Source organism: Schistocerca cancellata, chromosome 1 (genome assembly GCF_023864275.1).
Source record: "Schistocerca cancellata isolate TAMUIC-IGC-003103 chromosome 1, iqSchCanc2.1, whole genome shotgun sequence".
Taxonomy (NCBI): domain Eukaryota; kingdom Metazoa; phylum Arthropoda; class Insecta; order Orthoptera; family Acrididae; genus Schistocerca; species Schistocerca cancellata.
In genome coordinates, this window is record NC_064626.1 from 251,304,610 (window position 1) to 251,319,355 (window position 14,746).

Genomic DNA, 14,746 nt, shown 5'->3' on the forward strand with positions numbered 1-14,746 from the left:
TAATGCAAAACTGTCAGTTAAATAAAATTGTATCTAGTTTTGTATAACATGGAATTTTCGAATACATAGACACCCATTCCAAAACTGATGACTGGGGTAGCTAATCAGACAGTTGATGAAATACAGTATATCAGTTAATAACCAATTTAACTTTCAAATTGTTCTGAAATACTGTTATGCCACAACAGCTAATGAATCAGCCAAGAACATTTAGACTAGTCACATGGAAAAATTGTGCTTTCTTAAGTGATTAATTTACTGCATAAACTGAGAAACAATTAGTGAAACGTTAGTTTACACATCATTTTAATTATCTACTTACACTTTACTTACAGAACCATGGTGAGGTAACACTCCTGGTTCAAACAGTTCCTTCAAATAGGAAAGGAGGACAGATGTATGACAGCACTTACTCCAAGAGTGCCATGTAAAGGGCATTTTAATCACCTTGAAGTTATGACAATCTTTAGCCTATGTATGTACAGCTGCCGCCTCAACATTAAAGTGAACAAAAATGAGTTTATCCAAAGGATGTCTATACCTGATCATATCAAAAACTGGAAATCAACTGACCTGTCCTTCAGTTAGTTGCATGTTTCATGGATCATTTGCATGATTACACATGACTTGGAACATGTCATTTATTAAATTAATTCATAAATATCTAGCTAAGGTTAGTAACAGCCAAAAATAACTTATTAGTCTCAGACATTTTTAGTAGACTCCTTAAAGCAGTGGTTTGTCCATAGAGTAGATCTAACATTGGCTTAGCTGAATTGTTAAGTAAAATGCGTACACCTTTTAAAAGAGTAGCCCATGAGGAATACGAATTAAAAGATACGAATTTATCAATGTCTTCTGCCACATTGTAAGTTGTTATACACTAAACAGTAAATGCAGCACTATATTATAGGAGGAAAGTTGCTGCTCACCATATAGCAGAGATGCGGAGTCACAAATAGGCACAACAAAAGACTCTCACAATTAAAGCTTTCCGCTATTGGCCTTCATCAGCAATAGACAATCCATCCTGGATTTTCCAAATGCAACATCATTGACTTATTTCCTATATATGAGAAATATTCAGAGGAATTACATGTATAATGTTTTAAAGTGAACAAATAGAATGGTCTGAAAAACTCATTTTCTTAAAAAAATATCGTGGGTTAAAAATAAATAACATGGAAATCAAAAACAATAAATTAATTTATTAACGTTCCCTTTTTTACAATTTTTCATTGTACATTAAACATCATGAGCTTGGTATACAATCGCCTTATGACATTCGACCTCTGTTCAAAAGCTTTCTATTTGCAGAAATGGTTTATTCTACAGAGAAAATATTACTTGTGGAGAAGTTTTACATGTTTAACACATAGTTTACATACAACGAATCTGTGAACAACTGTAATTCTTCTGTTTGATACATTAAAAATATATTCATCTTACATTTAAGTATTAAGTTCTCAGTGCCCCTAAAAATCTTCTCAGAAATATGAGAAAATTTAATAATTTCCCTAGCTCGATTGGTTTAGTGCTTTCGACATCCTTCATCATGATCAATCCAGTTTTGTTGACATCACTAGAAGCAAAACCACTTCTAATAATAATAATAGTAGTAATTTTATTTTCATTCGGCCATTACAGCAATGAACAACATCAAGCATATGATACAACATAATTCAAGGATAAGAAGAGGCATATCATTAATACTACAAAATTATATTACATTTGAAATAATCATTTACATCATAGTCTGGGAGAGCAACTAGCTATTCATACAGTTTTTGTTTGAATGCTTGTTCAGGGAGTTCATGTACATATTGTGGAAGCTTATTAAATAATTTGTGCCCTAACAGTCGGTACAATGAATTTCTTTGGTTATTTGCCTAGCCATGATTCCAGCTATATACTCAGTTACGTGCTCGGAGGACATGTTAGTGATGCATAGTCAGGTATATAATCACGACCTTAAGCCATTGAGTTCACTTGGCAAAAAGAAGGTGGTGGTATAGTGACAGGATGTAGTACATTTATATTTGAATCCAGACAATGTGTATATTGAGACCCATTTAAGCAATTAAGCACTTCCTGTATGCTGACCTAAACGGGATGGGATTTGGGCTATTCCTGTTTCCATCTCTTCCACATATGTTGGAAAAAAATTGTTCTAAGTTGTCCTGACTTGTTTTTCGAGTTAAAAAATAATTCATTTCTGCATTTTCCTGCCACACATAGAGTTCTGCAAGCTTTTGTATGCTCTTTAAACTTAGAATTAATCTGCAGAAAGGCATTTTTCTGTGGACACAATAACAGAAGTTCCTCCAGAGAGCCTCGAAGATTTGAAATAATTTGTAGTCATTAATTATTACACAGATTTGTTCCTGTTCCCTTTATAAATCAGCATGTTACTGCCTTTGCCTAGGATGTGTAGGAATTAAGTAAGGCAAATGCATTTTCTTTTTATAATTCTTACTGTGGCCTCACACCCATCAAGTCTTTTGACCATTTTTTTTTTAAATTGACATTACATTTGCAGAAGAATTAGTGAGTGTTTGGACTGCCAAAGTCACCTTCATTTTTTGTTTGTAAAAAGGTGGTATGTTTACAATTAAGGAACCCATTGCCTCCTAAGTTTGTTTGCAGGATGCAAAGTTACAAACCTTCCCGTTGCTTTAAATTTACGAGTGGAACAAAATATTCAGTTCTAATTTTATTGTACCATATAATAAAATATTTCTTCTTGAAGCAGTTTAATGTGATAGTTTGAGGATTTGAGCTGTAGCAAATATACAAAACACCTTGTCATGGTGCTAAAATCTGTTCACTGTATACACTCAATGTTTTGACCGCAAGAACGGAAATTAGCTTTTGCGCTTTGAACATAGTTAAAATGGCGATCGAGTTAGCGTAATGGCATTGGGTGCTGCACGGAAAGTTTGCCTCTCTACGCAATTTGAATTCCATGCTCAGTCCGTGGGACATTCCGCCACGTCTGTTCAGATCTGTGGCATCCGATGCAAATCGATCTCTAGAGATGCAGATTCATCATGAATGTCGATATATTGTATCGACATTCGGGGAAACGTTTCAAATTTCAATAGTGGCGGCCTGGTTCTTATGCTGAGTTGTTGATGTTGTTTATAAGTGATAGTGGATGATTTGTCTAGGGATTTTAAGCTATTGCCTTTAATTGGTGTGTTTTACAGAAGTAAAATTCTTACGGATCTTTTTTATGTGAGAGATTTTGGGTGACAAATTGTAATAAAATCTATCTGGTGTTATATGCCTCCGACGGAAAATTAATGAACTTGGAAATAGAATACAAGGAAAAAACCTTAGATTTCGACGAAATGCTGCATTGCAGCCTCTGAATACAGATCGCTGCACGTAGTTGGTACAATGTTTTGTCTCTAAGTGAAATCGTCATAGTTCGGGTACGTATTGCCCAACGTCACTTACTACCAAGTTATGTCGTTTTCTTTATATGTAACAGTATTCAACAATTGTTTTAAGACCTACACTATTTGTTACATGTGGCTTACCGGTTATCTGTTTCACTCCGCACTATTACCTTAAATATTTTCAGCGGACGATTTCCAGTTCCAACCAAGGTGTAATATGATTTTTAGGTTCGTATTACGTTGGTGAAACTGTAATATTCGTTTTGCATCATTTATGTTGACTTTTGTGAAATTTAACTACGGTGTCACATGTTTTCGTGTTTCCAAAATGTAATCAACAGTTTTCTTTTATGAAGGTAAGACTAACCATGAAAGAGATAGGCTGTTGATATGTAACGAGTTTTTTCCCGAATTAATATTTTAGGTTCCACAGAGTTATTTGCCTACTCAATTCATAATAAATGTATATGTTTTTCTCCTTAGAGAATAGCCGTTGAATGCTAAACCGACAAAAGTAGTCACAGTATGTCACTACCCTGTCTTCATTGTCCTGTAATTGGTGTAGTCCTACAGTGTATATTTCGAAACAGAACCATTTTTACACATTATGGTAATTGGAGTTGTCGGGGAGAAGTTTTTTTCAGTTATCATATTTTTTTTCGTGAACTATTAGACATTTTATTTAACTTGATGATCCATAATTTTAGTTGTGCTATTGTGCAACCCTTTTTTTTGTGTTAAAGACAACCATAATGTGGCGCAGCGTGTGTGTGTGTGTGTGTGTGTGTGTGTGTGTGTGTGTAATAGTTGTTCCTTCTGAGGCTAAGGTTGCTTACTAGACCTCTCGTGAGATCTTGGTGAGTGACATGACTGATCTGTAGCACAGCCCAATGTCTAGGTTAAGTTGGAAGGTGACAATTTGACTGTGAGTTAGCGAAGTCGACAAATGTGAAAGTAGAGAATCTGGTAGTGGTAACTAATTGACCAGTAGTGAAACTTATATATATGTCCATGCGGTGTTGAGAAATGAAAGTGGGATCCAGTATGTAAATTTTACCCCTTTTGAACTGTAGAGGATTGTTTATACAACAAACTTTTTGAGAAAATAAATGTAGTGTGAAGCAGTTGTCTCTTTGGTCAACTCGTTAAGCAGATGTTAACAAAATGATCGTGGGTGAGTGCAACACATTATTCTTTCAGTACATTTTTAAGCAGTGAAGACTTCCTTTCGTATACTTGAGTTACACCAGAACATTAATCCATATGAAAGTATTAAATGGAAATATGCAGAATATGTCAACTTACTGATTTGTCTCTCCCCAAGACTTGGAATGGTTATAAGAGCAAGTGTGGCAGAAATAAGTTGTTTTAGGAGTTCCAAAGTGTGCTTTTTTGATGGACACCCAAGAACTTTGAAGTTTCTACCTTGTTTATTAGTTCATCACCATACGTTACATCTGTCATTTATGTAGTACCTCTATATGTGCAGAACTAAATGTATTGTGTCTTTTTAAAACTGAGTGTGAAACCATTTGTAGAAAACCAATCAATGATACTTTCAAGAACATTGTTTCCTATTTCTGTTTCGGTATGTATTGATTACAATACCAGTTTCATCTGCAAAAGAAGGAATTTTGCTTGTTGTACATTACACGGAAGATCATTTACATATATAGAAACAATAGTGGACTAAATTCGAGCATTGAGGAACCCCATAAGTGATCTCTCCTCAGTCACCATTATGTACACAGAGTATATTGGTTGAATTACTAAGTATAACTTTCTGGATTCCCCCCTGCGGGTTCGGGGGTTAAAATAGGCCCGCGGTATTCCTGCCTGTCGTAAGAGGCGACTAAAAAGAGTCTCACATGTTTTGGCCTTATGTGATGGTCCCCTCTCGGGTTTGACCTCCATCTTTCTAAATTATTCCGAAGAGCGAGCCAATTGGGGAAGGGCGCCTTACATGGTGCACTGTATCCGTAGTGCAATTAGACCTTTAGCCGTCTTTCTCGTCGTTGCAATGGTGTCCCGCTCGTTTTCGATCTCTTGGGCGATTACCACACTGCACTCTGCAGTGTTTCTTTTAACTGCGACGACGACCTTGGCCATTTTTGCACCTAAGATCCAGCACGGTAGCCAGTCCGTTGTGGTGGGGCCGCCATGTACCCTCTTGGTTGTAGCCCCCTGACAACACAGGGATCGCTCTACTGATGCCTGCGCCGTTAACTCCCCACGTATGCCAAGGAGTAGATGCCTATCCTCCTGGGGTATCAGGACTCCCGGCAACGGCCATCCTGCCAGGTGGCCTTTGCTGTGGCTGGGTGGCGCCCGTGGGGAGGGCCCTTGGTCGGAGTAGGTGGCATCAGTGCGGATGACCCGCAATGAAGCGTGGTACGTCATCTCTCGCTGGCGGCCAGCCGCCAGCAGTCTCTAAGCGTTCTCGGGCTCAATTTAATGCTCAGAAGTACGATCCGAAAACGTTCCCCTCCCTGGCCACACCGTGGGAAGAGCGTACGTCCCAGGATGGAGGTAACAGTTATTCGCCCCGATTCTTAGTTTGCACGAGAGCTGATGGGGAGTCTTTTCTCTCCACAAAGCCTCAGTTCTTCGTCGAGCATTTAGAGGACAAGTTTGGGGAGGTGGAGGGCTTGTCTAAAATGCGCTCTGGCTCAGTACTGATACAAACGGCATCCTCCGCCCAGTCACGCAGGTTACTTGCTTGTGACAAGTTGGGGGATGGTAACGTTACTATTACTCCACATAAGAGTTTAAATATGGTCCAGGGTGTTATTTTCCATAGGGACCTCCTTTTGCAGTCTGATGACGAGCTGCGCGCCAACTTAGAACGTAGAGGTGTTCATTTCGTCCGGCGCGTTCATCGGGGTCCGAGGGACAATCAGGTTGCTACCGGTGCCTTCATCTTGGCCTTCGAGGGTGATACGTTACCGGAAAAGGTCAAGGTGATGGTCTACCGATGTGACGTCAAGCCCTATATCCCTCCCCCGATGCGGTGCTTCAAGTGCTGGAAGTTCGGCCATATGTCTTCCCGCTGCACTTCCAGCCTCACATGTCGAGATTGCGGACGCCCATCTCATCCCGATACTCCATGTGCCCCGCCTCCCAACTGCGTCAACTGCGGGGAGCACCATTCACCTTGCTCGCCGGACTGCAGAATATTCCAGAAAGAGCGCAAAATCATGGAATATAAGACCCTGGACCGACTGACTTATACTGAGGCCAAACGGAAATACGACCGATTACATCCAGTGCGAATGACAACTTCCTACGCCGCTGCTACAACACCTGTGCTAGCCCCATCAGTTTCGCGCCTTCCGGCCGGATCGACGAGTGGTACAACTCCTCCTGCCCCCTTGCCAGTGGGGGGCTCTACCCACCGGGTTGCTCCTGTGCCACCTACCTCAGGAGCAACACCATCCCCCCCATCGGGGACGTCGGTCCCCGCTTCTAAGCCGGAGAAGTGTCCAACTTCTTCGGCTTCTCACGCTCGCAAGGGGTCCCTTGGGTCCCTCCCTTCCCAGGTTTCCACCGGCGGGAAGGCTGACGATAGACAGTGGCGTAAGTGCCCACAATCTGCAGGTCGAAGGGCTTCCCGATCCTCCTCAGTCCCGGAGACTGAATCGGTGAAGCCCTCCCAGCCAGTTAAACCCAAGGAGCAGCGTGAGAAATCAAAGAAGAGCAGCTCTAAGCCCAAGGAACGCGCGGTGGTAGCCACCCCATCGCAACCTTCTAGCTCTGCATCTGGGGACGAGGTGGAGATTCTGGCGTCCGCTGAAGACCTCGATCTCGCCGGTCCCTCAGACGCCGTGAATAGCAATAGCACTAGCACGGGTGCTCAATCGGAGGCAGCAGGTGACCCAGCGGCGTAATCTGCCGTCCCAGTCCCGGCACGCCTTTCTCAGCCATGGACAAAACCATCCTCCAGTGGAACTGCAGCGGTTTCTTCCACCATCTAGCTGAGCTCCGCCAACTTATCAGCCTTCACCCTTTCCTCTGCATTGCTCTGCAGGAAACTTGGTTTCCAGCAATGCGCACCCCCGCCCTCCGTGGCTATCGGGGTTATTATAAGAACCGAGCAGCTTATGAAAGGGTGTCTGGTGGCGTCTGCATCTATGTCCTTAACTCTCTTCACAGCGAGTCTGTCCCTCTACAAACAGCTTTAGAGGCTGTCGCTGTTAGGGTGTGGACGCCGCAGGCTCTTACCGTCTGCAGTCTTTACCTTCCACCGGAGGGTGATGTCGCGCAGCATGTCCTGGCTGCGCTGATAGCCCAATTGCCGCCACCTTTCTTATTACTGGGCGACTTTAACGCCCATAACCCTCTGTGGGGTGGGTCAGTGGCAACAGGTCAAGGCGCCACCGTTGAGCATTTATTGTCGCAGTTCGATCTCTCGATTTTGAATGATGGTGCCTCCACACACTTCAGTGTGGCGCATGGCACCTACTCCGCCATTGACATTTCAATCTGTAGCCCTAGCCTCTTACCATCTGTCCACTGGAGTGTGCATGACGACCTGTGTGGTAGTGACCACTTTCCGATTTTTCTGTCACTACCACAGCGTCACTCTTCTGGGCGCCCTAGCAGATGGGCTATGAATAAGGCTGACTGGGACTTGTTCTCCTCCACTGCCGCTATTGAGCCTCTCTCAACTGATGCCATTGATGCGGTGGTTACATCGGTCACCGCCGGCATCGTCACTGCCGCCGAGTCTGCCATTCCCCGTTCTTCTGGGTCCCCTCGGCGGAGGGCTGTGCCTTGGTGGTCGCCTGAGATCGCTGAAGCGATTAAAGATCGCCGGCGGGCGCTCCAGCGTCACATGCGACATCCCTCCATGGACCACCTTATCGCCTTCAAACGGCTGCGTGCGCGGGCCCGCCTCCTTATCCGCCAAGGCAAGAAGGAGTGCTGGGAGCGGTATGTGTCCATCATTGGACTCCATGTCACTCCATCGCAGGTCTGGGCCAAGATTCGACGGGTCTTCGGCTATCGGACCCCTGCCAGCGTCCCTGCGCTCTCACTGAATGGAGCAGTTTGTACTGACTCCGACGTCATTGCAAACCGCTTAGCAGAGCATTTTGCTATGAGTTCCGCTTCTGCGAATTACCCCCAGGCCTTCCGCTCTATTAAAGAGCGGATGGAAGGTCGGAGCCTTTCTTTTCGCACCAACGCTTCTGAACCCTACAACGCTCCATTCAGTGAGTGGGAATTTCAGAGTGCCCTTGCCGCTTGCCCTGATACCGCTCCCGGGCCAGATCGCATCCACTGTCAGATGCTGAAACACCTTTCAGTGGACTGCAAGCGACACCTCCTCGACCTTTACAACCATCTCTGGGTCGAGGGTGAGTTTCCGTCGCGATGGCGGGAAAGTATTGTCATCCCCATTTTGAAACCTGGAAAGAACCCTCTGGAGGTGGACAGCTACCGTCCCATTAGTCTCACCAACGTTCTTTGTAAGTTGCTTGAACGGATGGTGAGCCGGCGCTTAAATTGGGTGCTGGAGTCTCGGGGCCTTCTGGCTCCGTCTCAGGGTGGGTTCCGTAAAGGCCGCTCCGCCACCGACAATCTGGTGAGCCTTGAGTCGGCCATCCGTACAGCCTTTGCCCGCCATCAGCACCTGGTCGCTGTCTTTTTCGACATGCGGAAGGCGTACGATACGACATGGCGTCATCACATCCTTTCTACGCTTCATGGATGGGGTCTTCGGGGCCCTCTGCCGATCTTTATCAGAAATTTTCTGTCGTATCGTACCTTCCGCGTGCAAGTCGCGGCCTCGTATAGTTCCTCCCTCGTCCAGGAGAACGGGGTACCCCAGGGCTCTGTCCTCAGTGTCTGCCTGTTTTTAATTGCAATAAACGGTCTCGCTGCGGCAGTAGGAAATTCTGTCTCCACTTCCCTGTATGCTGACGACTTCTGTCTTTACTATAGTTCTATTAGCATTGCAGCAGCTGAACGTCAGCTACAGGGCGCAATCCGCAAGGCGCAGTCTTGGGCTGTAGCGCGTGGTTTTCAGTTTTCGGCTGCCAAGACCCGCGTTATGCATTTCTGCCGGCGCCGAACGGTCCATCCTGAGCCGCGGCTTTATCTTGCCGACGAACTTCTTGCTGTGGTGGAGACCCACAGGTTTTTGGGTGTCCTTTTTGATGCCCGGTTGACTTGGCTGCCTCATATCCGGCAGCTTAAACAAGCGTGTTGGCGGCATCTCAACGCCCTGCGTTGTTTGAGCCACACCCGCTGGGGCGCCGACCGATCTACCCTGTTGCGGCTCTACCAGGCGTTAATCCAGTCTCGCCTGGATTATGGGTGCCTAGCTTATGGCTCAGCATCCCCATCTGCGTTGCAGGTGCTGGACCCAATTCTCCACAGCGGGATACGCCTTGCCACTGGTGCTTTCCGCACCAGCCCTGTGGACAGCGTCCTAGTGGAGGCAGGTGTACCTCCACTGCGGTTCCGACGCCAACGTTTGCTGGCCGCTTATGCTGCCCATGTTTTTAGCTTGCCCGGGCATCCAAATTATCGTGTCCTGTTCCCGCAGTCAGTCGTCCATCTGCCAGACCGTCGGCCCCGGTCGGGTTGTCCGATCGCCGTACGCATCAAGGAGCTTCTCTGCGGGCTTGGGTTTTTCCCAGTTCCACCTCCTTTCCGGGCGCCTCTGCGTACACCCCCGTGGTGTGTTCCTCGCCCTTGCCTTCGGCTCGACTTGGCACAGGGCTCGAAGGACTCGGTCCCTCCAGAGGCCTTCCGCCGCCGCTTTTATTCCATCCTGGCCATGTATCAGGGCTCTGGAATTGTTTACACCGATGGTTCGATGGTTGCTGGTCGTGTCGGGTATGCGCTAACTCTAGGGGACCATTCCGAACAACGGTCCTTGGCGGCTGGCTGCAGCGTTTACACTGCTGAGCTAGTCGCCATCTTTCGTGCCCTAGAGTATATCCGCTCCTGCTCAGGTGAGTCCTTCGTTATCTGTAGCGATTCCCTGAGCGGTTTACGAGCTCTCGACCAGTGTTTTCCTCGTTCTCGTCTGGTGATGGCTATCCATGAGTCCCTGCATACTCTTGCGCGTTGCGGCCGCTCTGTGGTCTTTGTGTGGACCCCTGGTCATATCGGTATCCCGGGCAATGAACATGTTGACCGCCTGGCGAAAGAGGCCACGAGTAAACAGTCTCTGGACGTTGGCCTCCCAGAGACTGATTTGCGGGCAGTCCTCCGCCGAAAAGTTTTTGCGCTTTGGGACGCTGAATGGCGCAATCGGATCATGCCCAATAAACTCCGTGCCATCAAGGAGACGACGACTGTGTGGCGGTCATCCCTGCGAGCCAACCGCAGGGACTCTGTCGTCCTTTGTCGGCTCCGCATTGGCCACTCCCACCTGACACACAGTTATTTACTGCGCCGGGAGGACCCTCCTGTATGTCGCTGCGGGGCGGCTTTGACAGTGGCCCACATTTTGTTGGCCTGCCCCCTTTTAGCTGTGGTCAGGCAGACATTTGCGCTGCCTGATACGCTCCCTGCCCTCTTATGTGATGACCCTGGTATGGCTGACTTAGTTTTCCGTTTTATTCGGGCAGGGGGTTTTTATTATTTACTCTGAGTGTTTGTTCTGTTCTTTTGTGTTGATTCTGGCCATTGGCCTAAGATTTTACGCTGAGTTTTTAATGTGTTCTCGGTGGTTGGCTTTTCCTTTTTATCTCTATGGTCGGCCAACCACTGTCACACTCTGTGTGATTTTAATTTGTTTCGTCTGATCTCTGTAGGAGTATTTCTTGTCCTGTGTCGTCTGACGTCTTTCCTGTTGTTCGTTTTTTTTATTCTCTTTGGGTGGTTTTACTTTTTTTGGAAAAAGGGACCGATGACCGTCGCAGTCTGGTCCCTTTAATCCCCCCCAAACCAACCAACCAACCTTTCTGGATTCTTTTCGTTAGGTATGAGATTATCCATTGGTTGTCCCTATATCATCAATCCCATAAAACTTCCAACTTATGCAAGAGAGTACTGTGATTCACACAGTCATGTGCCTTAGGTAGGTTTCAGATAATACCAACAGGCACTATTTTATTATTTAATGCTTGTAAAATTTGGTGAGTGAACGTCTAAATTGAAATTCAAATTGTGACTACCTGAGGATATTATTGTTGCTCAGGTGAGATACTCTTCTAGACTACGTCACCGCCTCAAAAATTATGGAAAATTATGTCAGCAATGAAACAGGTTGGTAGTTACTGACATCTCTCTTATCACCTTTCTTAAATAGGTTATTTATTTCTCATTTGATCTGCCAGATACATTTTACAAAGAACAGATAAGATTAATATAAATCACAGTAAACGTTTGGAACTTACAATGTGGAAACAAATTATATCGGTTATTACATCACAGTTATGTCAGGGAAACTACATTATCACATTAAATGGAACAAAAATCACATAAATTCAAGACAATTAATTACACAGTAACATTAAGATTATGGCGCCATTTCCTGGCATTATCCGTTAACTTTTGGAGTGACATCAGAGAGCCGTCTCTGAAACCATGAATGTTACAAACCAGAAGATGGTCCATTGTTTGTACCTTGCCACAGTCACAACACAAATCCTATGTTTAGCCCCATTTGATTTTTTGCTGTCTGCATCATCCAACTCCCATGTGAAACCTCTTTAGAGCCGACCAGTATTTCCTGTTGAGATCGAAGACTTCAACCCTTTTGGTTGGGTCGTGAGTTAGGTGATGGTGTTCCACGCCACCTTTTCTCAGACCCTGCCATGCATTCTTCCATTCAGCATCGAGACCCTCTGTACCCAATGTTCTGCTCCAGACGGTAGGTTTCCTGCGGGTCCTCCCATGTCGGCATGTATGGGTAGCCTTGGGTTTGCTTCAGTTTTTTCTACTGTGTCCTGGGTTGCTTTCTCTCTACATATGGACGCCGGAGCGATGTTTGCCAGCACCGGAAGCCACTCAACGGGGGTTGGCCTGAGAGTGGTGCCGGTGACGGTTCTCAGAGTGGCATTTAGTTGTACATCCACTTTTTTTGGCGTGTGGGCTTCTGCTCCAGACTGGGGCACAGTATTCTGCAGCACTATACACCAGTGCCAGTGCAGCGGTTCGTAGAGTGGCAGCATCACAACCTCAAGTGGTGCCTGCCAGTCTGTTGAGCAGGTTATTTCTCGTCTTTAGCTTTTGGGCAGCATCAGTTAGGTGTTGTCTGAAAGTCATGCTGCGATCTAGCTTAATACCGAGATGTTTTGGGAAATTCTCGTAGCTTGATAGCTTTACCATTTATAACCAGGCGCAGTTCCCTTCTCGCTTCCTTGTTGTTTAGATGCACGACTGTGCCCACTGTTTTTGTCGCATTGATTTTTAGATGCCATGTGTCGTCGTATTTTTTCAGTGTAGCTAGATCTTCATGTAGTGTTGATTCCAGGTTTCCAAATGAGTTACTTTGCGCTGTAATAGCTAAATGATCTGCGTAGGCAAATTTTTCGTGAGTGCAGAGCAGGCAAATCTGCTATATAGATGTTGGAGAGCCAGGGAGCTAAGACTAATTCTTGCGGAAGACCATTTTTTATGGCACTTTCTGGTTTCACCATTTAATTTGACCTAGAACTTCCTTTCGCTCAGCGTGTTGTTCATGAGCTTCAATGTTGTTTTGCATTTGACTATATTGCCAGTTTTAACATGAGACCATTTAGCCACACAGTGTCGTACACTGATGTCAGGTTAATGACTATCCCTGTTTTCTTCTTTTCCTAAAAGCCTCGTTTAATGTGAGTGGTAAGTGCCAGCACCTGCTTGCAGCAGCTTCTTCCTTGTCTAAAACCTGCTTGCTCTACTGGTAGTGGTTCCTCCAGTACTGGTTTAAGTCTTTCCAACAGTATCCTTTCAAACAGTTCGTAGGTTATGCTCAGTAATGAGATTGGCCTCAAGTTCCCTGCATTAGTTCAACTCTTCCCTGGTTTAAGAATGGCAATGATTTTGACTGTTTTCCATTCTCTTGGGATTTCACAGGTTTCCATTATTCTCGTGAATAGCTTGCCTAGCCATTTCAGCGCTTTTGGTCCAAGATTTTTCAAAAATTCAGGAATGATGTTGTCTTGTCCAGCTGCCTTCCCTGCCCATGTGTGTTAGAATGCCATCTTAACCTCTTCTTCTTGGACTGCTTCCATGAACATGTCGGCTTTTTCTTCACATTCCTGCAGTGCCACAGCCATCTGAGCTTTTATGTTTTTCCTTTGCTCAGGAGTCATTGTTATCTTGGTGTTATCCCTGAGTTTCTTGCTGATTTTGTTTGGGTGGGTACTGGCCTTTGTTGACTTCCTGTGGTTGGCTCCTCGTAGCTTTCTCACGAGATTCCAGCTTTTACGGCTTGCATGTGTGAAGTCCATTTGTTCCATCAGCATGTGCCATCTTTGTTTTCGTTCCTTGTCAGTAGGTCAGTAAGAGCCTGGGCAGTGCCCTCATCTTCTGTTCTGTTAAATTCTTCCAGTAGGTTGCTGCATTCTTCAGACCAGCATGGGATGTGGTATTTTCTGGTTCCTCGGGGGATATTTTTATGAGCTGCGTGGATGAGTAACTTATAGAAGTGTGCATAGTTTGCAGCAGTAGGTGGTATTCTCATTATTGTTTTCTCCACGCTTTCTCGATATGCTTCCCAGTTGGATTTTGTCAGATTCCAGCGTGGGATGGGAGGGCTCGTTAAAATTTGTAGCTGTAGGCCTATTTTTATTAAGACTGGGCAGTGTTAGCTTCTAGGTAGGCGGTTTAATACTGTCCGTGATGCTGGCATTGCTGCTCCTGTATTTGTGCTCGACACAAAACGTAAGTCGGGAGTAGTTTTGGTCTTCCATGCACTCGTGTGAAAAGTGGGCTTATCTTTGGCGTCGTACAGAAGGTGGTAGTTGTTTGTTTCAGCCCAGTCTGCCAAACAGACGCCATCACTATTGTTCTTGTTATATCCCCACTTGAAGTGATGAGAGTTGAAGTCTCCTATGTAGACAGAGGGGTGGAGCGTCACAGGGAGCATGAATGGAGACAAAGAGCTGGAGGGTGGCTTGTACACATTAAATATCGTCATGTCGTTCACCTTGATTCCCACAGTGAAGTCGTGGCTACTCTTTATTTTTGTTGTGTTGCTCAACATGCTGTTCCTTACCAGGGTGGCTATGTCATGTTTTTCGTGCCCAGCATAGGCAAGTGTCGTGAAGCCATTGTACTTTGATCTTGGAGATGTTGTCATCCAGTAGTGGGTTTCTTGCAATGCAAGGATGTCCACTTTATTGTCGTTCATGATTTTGGACAGTAGATCTCCTTCCGCTCCACTGTAACCTTCTATA

At 45.4% G+C, this 14,746-nt stretch overlaps 1 protein-coding gene across 3 annotated transcripts in view; it reads left to right on the top strand.

Moving 5' to 3' along the window:
- The first annotated feature begins 3,096 nt into the window (after positions 1-3,096).
- LOC126170199 (uncharacterized) overlaps positions 3,097-14,746 on the top strand; it is a 73,883-nt gene continuing 62,233 nt past the window's right edge. For all 3 annotated transcript variants that reach the window (XM_049920704.1, XM_049920702.1, XM_049920705.1), the window contains exon 1: positions 3,097-3,437. The gene's annotated coding sequence lies outside the window, so the exon portion shown is untranslated. The remainder of the gene's footprint in view (positions 3,438-14,746) is intronic.